The sequence below is a fragment of the Rosa chinensis genome, chromosome 5, assembly GCF_002994745.2.
Source record: "Rosa chinensis cultivar Old Blush chromosome 5, RchiOBHm-V2, whole genome shotgun sequence".
Taxonomy (NCBI): domain Eukaryota; kingdom Viridiplantae; phylum Streptophyta; class Magnoliopsida; order Rosales; family Rosaceae; genus Rosa; species Rosa chinensis.
The window spans coordinates 12,314,864-12,330,567 of NC_037092.1; the positions used below are offsets into that span (position 1 = coordinate 12,314,864).

At 37.4% G+C, this 15,704-nt stretch overlaps 1 long non-coding RNA gene across 8 annotated transcripts; it reads left to right on the forward strand.

Annotated features, from left to right (window-relative positions):
• Positions 1-3,888: 3,888 nt before the first annotated feature.
• On the forward strand, positions 3,889-6,092 carry LOC112167051. Of its 8 annotated transcripts, XR_002923577.2 has the most exons (6): positions 3,889-4,124; positions 4,982-5,036; positions 5,126-5,238; positions 5,439-5,538; positions 5,659-5,758; positions 5,884-6,092. It is a non-coding gene; the product is annotated as an uncharacterized LOC112167051 (long non-coding RNA). The 8 variants fall into 8 exon arrangements; XR_005799158.1 differs by having other exon boundaries at positions 3,889-5,036; positions 5,108-5,238; XR_005799160.1 differs by having other exon boundaries at positions 3,889-5,036; positions 5,407-5,538.
• Positions 6,093-15,704: the final 9,612 nt, after the last annotated feature.

Genomic DNA, 15,704 nt, shown 5'->3' on the forward strand with positions numbered 1-15,704 from the left:
TTTATTATAAGAAATAGAGATTACAAAGTACATTATCTTGGAGTGCAATGATTCCTATTCTAACTTGAACTAGGAATGTAGAACATTCTCTCATATTACAACAATAGAATGTAATCCAAGTATGACAAGGCACACTAAAAGTCAATATTCTTCAACAGAAGGAATATTTTGGGATGAAGCATTTAAATTAGCAAGATATCGGATAAAGAGTATAAGTCTCTTGGAGATGCTTTTAGCCATCATCCAACTTGTTTAGCAAGCATTGTATCAATATTTTGACTACATATCTGCAATAAATCATTTTCTTTTTGAACAGTAAATAAATTAACATTCAAGTTAGTTTAATTATGGTTCATCTTCTTTTGATATGGTGTGGTGGGATTCACCTCATTCATTTATCGTTTCGCACTATACAAATGATTGGTTGGCCGGGTCTTCCTCAATTTCATTTTCGTTAGCTCAACTTATTCATTACTACCTCCTAGAAAAGAAAATGCAGGGATAAAGTCCAAAATGATAATAAATGCATCAAAAGAATTCTAAACTACTGCAATGACATTACCCCAACCCTAAGCAACTGTGTTCACAAGCTTGAGTCCTAGTGACCCTCATGGTGTACCTCTCCACAAATCAACCCAAGGTAAGCAAAGGGTTAAAGTAATGCAAAGCTACCTTCCCTAGTCCTCCTGGGAAAGCGGAACCTGCACTACCTCCACATCAGTAATGGTGCCAACATCTGTGCCCATCGAATTGGTAGTCATCCACTTACATTCCTTTAAGCCCCCCACCTACTTAGGGGAGTTCCAGCAACCATGAGGTCAACCCCTCTTCTTTTTACCCTTCTCCTCCGAGGTGACAGTAACCTCAAATAAACCCTCTAAGGATATGTAAATCCCAGATCTTCAGGCTAGAGAGTAGCCGGAACCAGAGCCAATCCATTCTTGGCACGCTTACCATCCTCCTCATCCCAAAGACGGCGGACACCAGAAACCCTAATCGGCTCCATTGAACCATTAGGGACAACTCTGATGGTGATACATTTCTTCTCCTTATGCATCAGATGAGGAATAGGGAGACAAGGGACGAGGGCCGATGATAAGGTCTACGGAACATTAGCCCTAAAAACTAAGGCAGAGGCCGCCAGTCCGGCGCACCCAATCCACCTGTTACATCCATGTCTTCCACTTCATGTTCATGAGGGCAACTAGCTCCACAATGGTTAATCATAGAGCAGTCCTTATAGCGACCCCGCAATCGCTCGTATTGAATATTTAGGGTAAACATATCTGTTGGAGAGAATCAGATCGGCCACTTCAAGCAAACCGGATCGTTCAGTGGAATAGTGACCCAGACTCGTGTAATACCATAAAGGATCCTTGGGTTATCCACTTGTAGGACTAGGCCAATAGTTTTGTCGATCAACCAAGCAATTGGAGCGATCATCAGGCTAGGAGGCAATCCCAGGCAAGATTCTAAAAATCGGCTTAGGCGCTAGGCTCCTCCATGCAGTTCCGCTTTTGGCCTAGTCGATCAAGCTAGGCGTCGGGCTGAAAATCAGCCCCCTAGTCGGCCTGCCAGGGTCTGGCTGGGCGCTGGGCAGTCAGGGCCTAGGCGTTTCCTCCATTTTTTTTGTTTTGTTTATAACCTTTCAAACCTTAAAAGTTAAAACCAAAATCGACAAAACCCACTCTAAATTGCTGTCTGGCCAGTCACTCCTCTTTCTCTCTCTTTCCGGCACGGCTGCAAAGGTCCTCTCTTCTCAGCCTCTTTCCGAGTAGCCGGTGATGCCTCTTTCCTAGTCGCTAGTGATGAAATATGCCAGTGACTGTCTCTGATTTTCGAGTTGGGAGGGGGGGGGGGGGGGGAAGAGGAGGAAAGTGAAGGTGATGGAAAAGAAGAGATGGGTTTCATTCTTCTCCATTTTTTGGTAGTGTGTACTGTGTAGACAGAGAGACAGAGAGTTTGGGGAAGAAGAAGTGGGAGAGAGAGGAAGTGAGCATTTTTTGGTTGTGTGTGTGGGTTGGCCACGTTAACATGATAAGGTTTGGAAATTGAGATAAGAGCACGTGAACAATTTAAAGTGGTTTTAGTGTTTGAATATATTACTCAATCAAATTATTAAGTGATTTTAGTATTTGAATATCATTATCCAATAAAAAATATCAAGAGTTATGTGAACAATTTAATCCATTTGTATTTAGTATAAAAAAAAACTATAAAAAAAACGCCCAGTCCCCTCCTAAGCTCCCGCCTAGGCCTCGGGCTAACGCCCGACTAGCACCTAGCGTTTTTTAGAACCTTGATCCCAAGATCTCCACCCAGATCCACATGAAGTCCAGAGGAACAGCAACAATATCGGAGAAGCCATCATAATTGTTGAGAATGATCATTACCCTTTGAAAACCCCATCAATTGCCTTTTTTTTTTACCCTTCCCAGATCATGTTCAATTGCAAATGTAAAGAGGAAACGGTCGCAGTGAGCCTGCACGTCCACCGGTACCAAGAGTCTCCACATGGATTGGATTGCACTTTTGAAAGAATCCAAAATCATAGCATGTGCACTATTCAATCTTCCAATAAGAAAAAATTGAGGAGCCAGAAACCCTTTGCCCGAACGATGGAGGTTCCTGAGATCCACCAGCTCTTCGCCGTCTTTGAGTGACAATTTTGTCACTAGTTGAGCAGTCATTGAAGTCAAAGAGACAGCCATATGGGAAGCGCCACACAACGTTGATCTCGAAAACCCTAACCCTAGTCGAAAACCCGAGAGGGAGACGGTGAAAGAGAAAGTCATAGTATACGGATATATACCTCATTATGCTTGTTTTTTGGATTGGGAAGTTTTGGTTTTTGATGCCCTCTTTTGTATTTTTTTTTAAATTACCGGATTTAATTTGGGCAATGTAGGGGAAAAAAAAATCAAATTCATGTACCCTTTGTACGTCTTCTTAATGTGGAAAAAGAAAAACAATGAAGTTTGAAAACTAATCCTTTCTGAACTAAAAGTCATGCTTGTTGAAAATGTATTCTGAAACTGCGCACAAAGGGTAAAACGAGTACACGTACTGTAAGAAGACATGAACCTTTTCATTGTTAAAACTCAATTGGATCATCAAAATTTGGAATCATAGTTAAAAAAAAAAAAAAAGTGGATATATTCAACAATTAAATATGTCTGTAACATGACCGATATCATACATATAATTATGAATTCATAAATGAAACTCGTCTAAATTTGCAAGAAAAAGGTGTCCAATGAGAGTTTTTTTTGTTTTTGTTTTTGTGTAAGATAAACAACTCAAATGCTACAACTAGTTTTTCGTGAGTAGAACTCACAACCTCCCACTTATGAAGAGAATATTATGCCACTAGACTATATCCATACCCAAAACTAATATAATAGTTGACCATTTTGGAATTACAAGAGGCACATAATAATTTATAGTTAATTATGTAAAACCATATACATGCTCACAATCATATGCATACAACACTACTACAAAGATAGCCTTTAATGACAGTTTTTTTATGGCATTTTGACAAAAACGTCATCAAAAAACATTTTAATGACGTTTTCAGGTTGAAACGTCATGAATAGTTTAATAGTAAAAGCTTTGTGACATTTTTGAAACGCCATAAAAAATTTTAAACAACATGACGTTTCAAAAACGCCATAAAAAAAATAAAAGATGGCGTTTGTTAAACGCCATAATCATAGACTAATCCATGACGTTTATAAACGTCATAGTAAGAAATAATAAACGGCGTCCGTTAGACGCCATAATTATAGGCTAATCCATGGCGTTTGTAAACGTCATACTTGAAAAAATTTAATTTTTTTTTAAATTGCCTGCCCACCCAGCCTATTTTCTTCTTTACACATTCCAATCAACTTTAATTAATTTTCTTCTCTGTTCTCTCTCCGTCCCTCCCTCCCTTGACCCTTTCCTTCTCGATCTGGAGCAAGAAGCAGAAACAACTCGAGTTTCATCCTCGGTCTCAATCCATCGTCTCTTGCTTCCTGAAGATGTTACGGCGAGGCCGATCCCCATATCAAGTCACTGTTCTCTTGCATCAAGCAGAAGAAGAAGAGGCTGACTAGCTCTCTGTCAAAATTTCACAGGTTAAATCTGAAATATCTCTTGGGTTTTATTCCTATTGAGTATCTTCTGTGATTGGGTCTATTTGATTGAAGATTTCTCACATTTTCTTCACATTGAAAATCCCTATGTGATTGGGTCTATTTGATATCTCATTTGGTATTTTCGAACTGTGATTCTATTAAGGATTTCGATGGGTTCCAGGTTCAGACAATAGGTTGTAGAGGTTTTGATTGAGTATAATTGGTTTTGGGTATACCATATTTTAAGGTAATTTTGTCCAGTGACTCCATTAGGATGATTAGGACTGGGAAGGATCAAGTTTAGTTACTGCACACCATGTGTTTGAAGTTATGCCTCAAAGACAGCACCCAAGCTGAACCAGTGGGCTATTCCATGATTTTCGAAAACACTATACTTCTTATTTTACTCTCAGTTTTTGATAGCTTAAAATAGACTCTTCAATGATCATTTTGAGCTTGGTTTCATGAAAAACGGAGTTACAATGAAATACTTATGCCATTTTGAAATTACTGCACTGTTTCAGGATTTCTGCAGAAATCAGTATTTTCTGCTACTTTGGATTCTTGTTTGACCACTCATTTGAACTGCGAATGACCTGAAATTTTGCAAAATAGTAGCTTTACATGTCTACTTCAAATCTGGAGAGTTTTGAATGAAATAACTGAAGAGTTCTTCATTGGTGAATTTTTCTTTCTTGCTAACAGTCTTCTGAAATTTTCTCAAATTTGCAGCAACCTTGTTACAAAACAATCTGTTTGACAGGCCTTCACACCTTTGTCAGTCCTTGAATTTTAGTATATTAAAATAGACTGAATATTAACATTTTTATCTGGATTTCTTGTTAACACTTAAGCAGGTTTGTAGAGAAAACAACAACCATGGGTCTAGAAGAATGTTATTCACATCGATATGTAAGTCTAATATCACGAAGATATGGCTTATTCTTTTTTCCCTTGTGGTTCATTTATGCTCTTTATTCTAGTTTTGTTGCTTGCTGCAGTTACTTTAAAGTCAGTGCAAGAGAACGATAACTATGCTGCAATGAGAGAAAAGCCCAAAGATTTTGCAAGTGAAAGCATAGCAAGAGCTTAAGTTGGTTTGGGTCAAACTGAGGTAAAACATCTTTACTGTTGACCACAATGAAGTTAGAATGACAATAACATTGTATACCATATTTCCAAGTTATATATGCAGTCTCGTATTTATTAAAATATTGATTTGCCCTATGTGAATTCAAATGATGTATTGGTTTTTACTAAAATATAACTTTTCAAATGTCAGATTTAAGTTGAAATTTGCTTTGAATGTGGTAGGCACATATGTGCGCCATGATTGAACTATTGTTGCCATTGCTGAAGAAAGCTGCCCCTGATACACCAGAGTAACAAGCCTCCACAAAGAAGGTTGAACATGGTATGTTTTATGAGTAAAGTTACTGTGGAAGTAGGTTGTATGAGTAAAATTACCACAAAGTGAAGACAGTCTTATATGTTCAGTTCTGATTTAAGTTGAAATTTGCTTTGAATGTGGTAGGCACATATGTGCGCCATGATTGAACTATTGTTGCCATTGCTAAAGAAAGCTGCCCCTGATACACCAGAGTAACAAGCCTCCACAAAGAAGGTTGAACATGGTATGTTTATGAGTAAAGTTACTGTGGAAGTAGGTTGTATGAGTAAAATTACCACAAAGTGAAGACAGTCTTATATGTTCAGTTCTGATTACTATTTTTTTTTCTTTCCTATTTCTATCTTAAAGTAGATGCAAAAGTATGGAACAACTGCAAGTTGGAGACCAGTGGAGTGGAGCGGGTCAGCCTAGTTTATCAACTTTTGGTCTTCTTTTTGGGTACTCTTATGATGTAGTGGAACTAAATGATGAAACAAATGTGATGATTTCTTAATGAAACTAGTAGTATTATGTCTCCATTGTGATATGTGTAAATAAAAAGATAATTGATTTCTGAATTTAACCAGAAATCAATTTTTTTTTTTTAAATATGAAATAAATTTAATGGCGTTTGGAAAACGTCATTAAAGATCTTTCAATGACGTTTCACAAATGCCGTTAATCTTCTTCTATGACATTTCAAAAATGTCATGGAAATCTTTCCATGACGTCTAGAAAACGTCATTGAAACACTTTCTATGGCGTTTTTCAAACGTCATTAAAAATCTTTAATGACGTTTATCAAACGTCATCGAAATGGTTTGGAAAAGATGGCACCAGTAGAGACGACATTCGTTATGGCGTTTGAAAAACGTCATTGAATCTTTTTCATGACGTTTTTCAAACGTCATAAAAAGTATTCTGTGTAGTAGTGCAAGCTTGACAATAATCACATAAGAATCAAGACTTACATTCAGCAATTACTGTTATGGATTCCATCTCTGCAACTGCACACCAATGATCACTAGAATATAGCCTTTTGTTGCTTACCAACTTGCTTCTCAATGGACAGAACTTATGCAATTAACGTGGTGGCAACAGGGACCAATTCATCCATATATATAGGAGAGTTAACCCTCAGATTCCTTCCATTAAGGTAATTCTTAAGGGACAAGTCTCCTAATTAGAATCCTAATGTATCACAATCTTGTAGCCTTTCTTGTAGACTAAGTAATGGATTACTATCCTTAATGAATTGATACACTGCTTCATTAAGTTACTAGTATTGATTTATAGTTTGTATCCATGTTAAACTAGGTTTGACATTTAGCTAATCATCAATTACTTTATGATGATATGTGTTAAGTCCATATTTGATCTAACAATCTCCCCCTTGGACTCACACATATCATGCTCGATGATTTGCACCAGAGAACATCAAAACCTACTTAACTTACTGAAGTGCGCGCCAGATGACAAACTCAAATCGAAAATCCATTCCAACATGGTCAGATCACAGTTACTTATGCAGAGCAAGAAACAGAATACATTTTATCAAAAATGCAGAGTTTCAAAACCACAAACACATGCTCCTGCAATTCACATATGTCAAAACCAGAAGTGATACAATAAATGTTAATGTGTATCAACAAGTAAACATATATTAGGTCCGACTGTATGTTTCTAAAACCAGAAACTCAAGCAAATTTACTGGACACTGATGACTTAAAATTATTGCTTGAACCTTAACATCATGCTATACACGATTTAAGCCATCTGATAGCAAGTATGATATTCAAAAACAAGATGATAATTTCCAAAATAAAACAATAAAGCTGCAGCAATAACCGAAGTCTGAAAATACCTCAAAAATTTTATTGATAATAATAAACTGCCATTACAAATAAGTTGTGATAAATAAAGTCAAAAGATCACAACTGAAAATACAAGAACTCAAAAAGCCTTAGAATTTTAAATGCTCCAACTGGACTAACTCTCTACTGAACCTAAACATCTAAGCTAGCCAAAACTCCAATGCTTGTTGTATGCTTCTGGAATGCAGCCACTGACAAGGCCTTGGTGAAAGGATTTGCTAGCTATGAATTTGTGTCAATGCTCAAAACAGCTATTTCACCATGCTTTACTCTTTCTCTAACACTGTAATACTTTAGATCAATATGCTTGGAATTATTTGACCTTTTACTGTTCTTGCTAAAGAAAACTACAGCCTCATTGTCACAATAAATCACAAGTATGCCAGCCACAATGTGACTCAATACTTTGGTCTGCATGAGAAAATTCCTAATCCAAAGTCCTTCACACACAGTTTCATATACTGCAATAAATTCAGCTTGCATAGTAGAAGTTGAAACAAGAGTTTGCTTCATGGTTTTCCAAGCAATAGCACCTCCTGCAAGCATGAATACATATCCACAAGTCGACTTCTTGGAGTCTGGATAATTCCCTGCAAAATCCGAGTCTGAGAATCCAATGAGTTTCAGATCCTCCACTTGCCTATAAACTAGCATGTGGCTTTTAGTTCTCTGCAGGTACCTCAACACTTTCTTCCCAGCTACCCAATGCTCATGGCTTGGATTAGATTGAAACCTTGATAAAATCCCTACTACAAAAGACAAGTCTGGCCTAGTGCAGACTTGTGCATACATGAGACTTCCTACAAGTCTGGCATAAGGCTTTGACTCCATATTTTCTTTCTCAATATCACTTTTAGGACTTTGCTTCTTGGTTAGTTTATCTCCTTTGGACATGGGAACTTCTCCAACTGCACACTTTTCCATACCAAATCTCTTTAAAACTTTGGTAATATAATTCTGTTGAGACAAACCAAGTAGTCTCTGTGCCCTATCTCTTTTAATCTCAATGCCTAGTACATAGGATGCTTCTCCTAAGTCTTTCATGTCAAAATTCTTTGACAGAAAATTCTTAGTGTCTTTAAGCAGTTATAGGTTACTGCCATCCACATAGAGAACTAGGAAAATAAAATTGTTCCCAACTGTCTTCAAATAAACACACTCATCAACAAAATTTTCTGTAAATCCAAAAGTAGAAATCACATAATCAAATTTCTTGTACCACTGTCTACAAGCTTGTTTTAGGCCATAAATTGATTTTCTTAACTTGCACACTAAGTTTTCACTTCCAGCTTGTACAAAACCTTATGACTGCCTCATATAAATCACTTCATCTAGTTCACCATTCAAGAAGGCTGTTTAACATCCATCTAGTGCAGCTCCATATCAAAATGAGCCACTAAAGCCATGATTATCCTAAACGAGTCTTTTGTAGAAACTGGAGAAAAAGTCTTATTAAAGTCAATGCCCTCCTTCTGTGTAAAACTTTTGGCAACTAACCTTGCCTTATGTCTCTCTACATTGCCATTTACATCTCTTTTGGTTTTGAAAACCCATTTACAGCCTATAGGTTTCTGTTTGGGGCCAGGTTCAACTAATTCCCAAACTGCATTTTGGCTCATGGAATCAATTTCTGCTTCCATAGCTAGCTGCCATTGATGAGATTCACTACTTTCAATGGCCTGATTAAATGTAGTTGGATCATTGTCCTCTGCACAGTCCATTTCAATTTCTACTTCTTGCAGATAAACAATGTAGTCACTCTCTCCCCTCCCCCATAAGTTGGTTTTCTTGCTCTCTGTGATCTTCTAGGCTGAGGATGCTCAGGATTAGGTTGATCTACAGGTACTTGGTCAGTTACTTGACCAGTTACAGGTACTTGATTAGTTACTTGACCAGTTACTTGACTAGATACAGCTACTTGATCAGTTACTCGACCAGTGACTTGATCAGTTACATCTTGTTCTAAAGGCAATGCTACACTTATATTCTCATCTAACACAATTTCCTCAAAATTTGAGGTTAAATCCTCAAGGTTTGTATTGTGAACTTTTTCACTTAGAAACTTTACTTGATGTGTTTCAAAAATTCTAGGTGAATGATGAGCAGAATATAATTTATAGCCTTTAGATTTATCTGGATAACCTATAAAATAGCAACTAACAGTTTTGGGGTCAAGTTTATTCAAGTTTGAATTATGAATCCTAGCTTCTGCATGACATCCCCAAACATGGCAGTGATGAAGACTAGGTTTCCTGCCACACCAAAGCTCAAAAGCAGTATTTTCTATAGTTTTGCTAGGTGTCCTGTTGCAAATATAATTTACAGCTTTTAAAGCCTCACCCCACAGAAATTTAGGTAAACCAGTTGTACACATCATGCATCTAACTATGTTCAAAAGAGTCTCATTCTTTCTCTCTGCAACACCATTCTATTGTGGATTATAGGGTGTTGTGTATTGAGCTTTAATTCCATTGTCTTGCAAAAACAAGGCAAATGGACCCTTTTGTTGGCCTGATTTAGTGTACCTTCCATAGAACTCTCCCCCTCTATCTGACCTTACGTTTTGATTTTCTTTTCTAGTTGATTTTCTATCTCAGACTTAAAGATTTGAAAGGCTTTCAATGCTTGTGCCTTTTATGAAAGTAGATAAATATAACTGTATCTAGAAAAGTCATCAATGAACGTGATAAAATACACATTCCCACAGATAGTTTGGTGCCTAAATGGGCCACATATATTAGTGTGTATGAGTTCTAACAAATTTTGGCTTCTGTATGTAGTTTTCTTTCTTGTGTTGGTTATTTTTCCCTTAAAACATTCCACACAATCTGTTAGATCAGAAAAATCAAGTTCATTTAGGATTTTGTTTTTCACCAATATTTTCAGTCTCTCTTTTGAAACATAGCCGAGTCTTCTATACCATAAAAATGCAGACTTTTCAATTAGTTTGGTGCTTTTAACACCTGTTAAAGTCATAAAGTGCTAGTATTGTTTGTGTTATCTTCAACAAGTAAAATTTCTTGTTGAGCCATTGAACAATTTAACTGTAAATAATCATTCATAATAACACCAGAACCAATTTGAACAGAATTTTTAGAAATAAGAATTCCATTACTATCCATAACAAGTCTACAACCAGATTTTACTAAAAGAGAAACTGAAACCAAATTCCTTCTCATGGAAGGTACATAAAAAAGATTGTCCAAAACTAACAATTTTCCTAATCCGAAATCGAGCTTTAAGGTTCTAATAGCCTTGACTGCCACTCTCATGCCATTGCCTACACACAGGTTCACTATATCACTTTTTGGGATTCTCCTCCTTATAATCCCTGCAAAGAATTAGTAATATGAATAGGTGAGCCTGAATCTATCCACCAAGACTGTGGTTCAACATTTATAAGATTAATTTCTAAAGAAAAAATTGTATTAGAAAAAATCTTACCCTTTTTGGCTAACCAATTTTTATAGCTAGTGCAGTCCTTTTTCATGTGTCCTACTCTTTTACAAAAGTAGCACTTGAACCTAAATAGCCTGTTTTCCTCGGCCACTGCAGCTGTTGAACTCTTAGTTATGGCTTTGATAGGCTTCAACTTGTTCTGGGCCTTTTTCCTTTTAGGCTTTTCTATGAGGTTTATGGCTGTAGCATGTTTTTTTTCTTCCTTGATCCTAGCTTCCTCATCCACACAGATGGATATAAGTTCATCTAGAGTCCAGTTTCCCTTTTGAGAGTTATAACTGGTCCTAAGATGACTAAAACTGTTAGGTAGGGAATGCAGTACATAATGCACTACCTGCTCATCCCTAACCCCCATCAAGAGCTCCCTGAGTCTGCCATTTATATTGATCATCTTCATAATATGCTCTCTAACTCCCCCTGAACCCATGTACTTGAAATCATGAAACTCCTTGGTTAGCCTAGTTGCTTCTGCCTTTTCACTTTCTTTAAACTTAGCACCTATGAGTTCCAGAAAATCTGCTGCTAGCTCAGGCTCCTCTATACTTCCCCTGACAGTTTTAGACATGGAGGTACGAATTAGATTCTTAGCCATTCTATTGGATCTATGCCACTTCTTGTAAGATCAGTTTCTTTCTTGGTGCTCTTTTCATTCAATTATGCAGGCTTATCCTTAGTAAAACAATAGTCTATATTGTCATGCATTCCCATATAGTTCTCTATAGAATCTAGCCAAGCTCTATAGTTGGTTCCAGTTAGCCTTAAGACACTATTCAAGTTCATGTAAGAGTTACCTAAGGAGCAAAACAAAATTCATGTGAGTTCTCAATTTGTAAAGAAATTACTTTAAGTTTTATGTGTTTTGTTTAGGTTTAAGCAACCAAAACAAGAACATACAGAAAACCTAAACAATCCATACTTGCATTCATGTCAGTCCATAACCAAAAACAATGTTAAGCAACACTTTTGAGCAGAAGCATAACATCCTAGAGTTCTTTATCAATATGCCATATTTAATGAAAATAAGTTATTTAAAGAAATTTATCCACATCTTTAGACAAAAGAAAAATCTCTAAGTATCCGGATTTATTTTCATCAATCATGCATACTGCTGTTTTGTATTCTAAAACCACACTTTACCACTTCTTTGAAAGATAAAACTGAAGCATAGTTTTAAAACACAAAATACAATTTCAGTTTTGTTACTCGATCAGGTACAGTTACCTGGTCAGGTACCTGATCAGTGTTTTCTGCCAACATCAATGAAGAATACTTTGTGCATCATAATCACTTATGCCAACAGAAAACCACAAAACATATGAGCTCTTTTACTTTATATTCTATCTAGATTCATCCTTGTAAGAAAATTAAGCTCTTGTATCTGTCAACTTTAACAATGTGTAAACAATTTCTGGGAGATTTTTATTCTTCATACAATTTTACACAATCACAGATACAATACCATATCATCAATCAATTCAACATGCATATCAAAACATAAATACACATTCAAACACAATTGTTTCGATTCCAAGAAATCCAATCAAGAAATTGTAAGTTTCATCCGGTCACCATCTACTCTAGCCTAACGCACGCTGGGAATGCTACTAGGGTTCTTGAGCACAATCAAAAACTTAATTATCATTCTATGAATCGAAAACAATTTCCACAGAAATTTTTTAGTTTTTCCCCAATTTGCTGCAAAAAATCTCAGCGGAAGCGTGAATTTAATAACCAGATGCAGCAATCGACTTTATTGGCTTCTTGATTCACAGATTTTGAATCCCTTCTCGAGATGAAAACATCTCGCGCGTTTCCGAATCCAGTCCCAAACCTTCGTCTTGATCAAAACTGACCGTTGTGATACAACGGTCACCTGTTCTTCATGTTTTGGTCGGGTTTGGGCTTGGATAGTCCGCGTGCTGTGACTGAGCCTAGATTAAGTAACTTACCTTGATCAGGTACCTGATCAGTTACTTGGTCAGTTACTTGACCCGTAAAGCAAAAACCTTGTTTTTATTTTTTTATTTTTATGTTTGTTTTGCAAAATCCTAAAACGATTTTCATGCCAAGCAAAAACTGAATTCATATTTGTGAGCCTATGCTCTGATACCAATTGTAAAACCATATACAAGCTCACAATCATATGCATACAATAATCACATAAGAATCAAGACTTACCTTCAGCAATTACTGGCATGGATTCCATCTCTGCAACTGCACAACAATGATCACTAGAATATAGTTTTCTGTTACTTACCAACTTGCTTCTCAATGGACAAAACTTATGCAATTAACGTGGTGGCAACAGGGACCAATTCATCCATATATATAGGAGATTTAACCCTTAGATTCCTTCCATTAAGGTAATTCTTAAGGGACAAGTCTCCTAATTAGAATCCTAATGTATCACAATCTGGTAGCCTTTCTTGTAGACTAAGTAATGGATTAATTACTATCCTTAATGAATTGATACACTGCTTCATTAAGTTACTAGTATTGATTTACAGTTTGTATCCATATTAAACTAGATTTGACATTTAACTAATCATCAATTACTTTATGATGATATGTGTTAAGTCCATATTTGATCTAACAAATTACCCATACAACTGATTTTGCAATTGGAGATTTGGATCTCCTAAAAGTGGTTTGAAAAGAAGTAATAAACTGTAGTACTATATAGAGCCTATCTTTTCTTTGTTCCTCAATTAACCTTTCAAAATTCACTTGCTCCATATTCTTTTCGACTTTTCAGAACCAGCTATAATGGTACACAGAATACATATAAACATTAGTTAAATTCGAGCATATGTAGCTTGAAATAATTGCTGAGGAAGGTGGTTGTTTGCTTTTAGCATATGCACCTTCCTCAGCAGTTTTTTGAAGAACTCTGATGCCAAGGGCACTTTTTTGATATGTGCCCCTATAATTTCCCATTGATGAATAAGGACTATGTTGGATGAGCTTAATTGTCTTTAAAAATGTTAATTTATTTAGGTAATGACTTTTTTCTCAGTCCCACGTGGGTAAATTATTATGTATGATTTCGCTAATCAATAAAGGAATTGTGAGAATCTTCAAACAAAAAAAAAGCTTGAAATAATTGCTGGCTTTTGCTTTCAACGGCAATCTAATGGTGGAAATAATATTTCAATTCATTAACAAATCGACGGAGAACATCAGATAGGTATAGAGATATTATAAATGAAAGTTGGTTCCTACCATTTCATTTGCAGAAGAAATAGATGCAGCAATATTACCTATAGAAATACTTATTAATTAATTACATTACTAGTTTTTTTTCATTTTCAATTCATTATGGTCCTCAGCTTCGAAATTAACAATATCTGAAGACAAACTCTACCATCATAACTAACAATTTAGGAGAAGAAACCTAGAGAGAGCCGCCTCTGCAGTCGACAAAGAATTCAAATTCTCGTCCGGCGGCACGCCCTCCTGGCGTCGTCGTCGGACGGGTTATCGTGGTCCCAGTGTCCGGATGTGGATGTCCCTTGAATAATCCCAATCGAAGGGAAGGCTGCATGGTGTTGGTGATGTTGTCCAGATCGCGGGGAGGCTCCGTCAGGTTCTCGTGCAGACGGTGGGACGGTGGCTGGTGGGTTTCGATCTCCCCAAGATTGGAGTGCAGACGGGGGGAGGGGAGGTTGGCTGGTGGCGACGAGTCAGTGGCGGCGAGGTGGGGATCTGCAGTGCTGTTATCGGATCGGATTGTTCCGATCTGGTTTGGGCATGCTTCGATCTTGTGTGGAACTGATGTGTGGCAAGGGGTGGAGAAGGTTGGGAGGGGAGATGATTCTTGCAAGCGTGATGGGGTTGAAGGACGGACGGAGGGATGGTCGGCGCCTGCTCGGTGCGACGGGTATCTCGCCGGTGGTGGGACGACGGGGTCTATGCTGCGAGATGGCGGCATGGTGACACGAACAGCCTCTGCCCTCGGAATTATGTTTGGGTTTGGGCCCACTGTTTGGGTCCGGCCCAAGTTGTTTTATGTTTTTTACACTTTTATTTGGGTTTAGTTTCTTTTGGTTTGTTTTTCAGCAATAAATTACTTTCTAGGTTTTGTTTTACGTTTTAGTTGTTGGGTCGGGTCGGGTGCACTACAATTTTGGCATTGACAATCTTCTATTCAGTGGTCTAGAGGTCGTTCCTGTTCTGGAGTTAGGTCAGCAGCGGTGGCGAAATTGTCTGGCGGTGGCATACTGGCATAGACAAACATCCTTGGCCTTCTAGTGGGATTGTTCCTGGTTGATCTCGAGTCGGAGGTGATGGCGATTTGGAGCTTTTGTGGATTGACGGTGTTGACATTAAGGTGGCCATGGTCTTAGGTTTAATTTAGTCTCAGGTCTGACGGTCCGGCATTCTTGTTTGGTTGGGTTCGAAGTCACAACTAGTGTAGACTTGGTCGATCAAAGGCAGGTCAGGAGGACTCTGGGTGGCGAGTTAGTGTTGACAAAGTTGTGTGCCTGTGCCTATTGTCTTTGCCTTTTAATTGTAGTGCAAGTTAAGTCTGTAGTTTTGAGTCGGGGCTTGTTTGGCTCCATTAGTCAGTCATGTTGGAGTTCCAGTGTGAAGTCCAGTGGCCATTTCTGTGTATGAGATGATGCCAAAACTCATTGTATCCAGTTCATTATTAATGAAGTTTCTTCTTGATCAAAAAAAAAAAAACAATATCTGAAGACTTTCTCAATTTTCAATTCTCATTGATAACTGGGCCTCCAACCTTGTAATATTTGAATTTGAGTTAAAAAGGCTTGTGAAATTCATCCCCGAAAAACAATATCTGAAGACTTTCTTCAATGTTTTTTCTTCCCACCTTCACCAGTATTCTATCTCAAG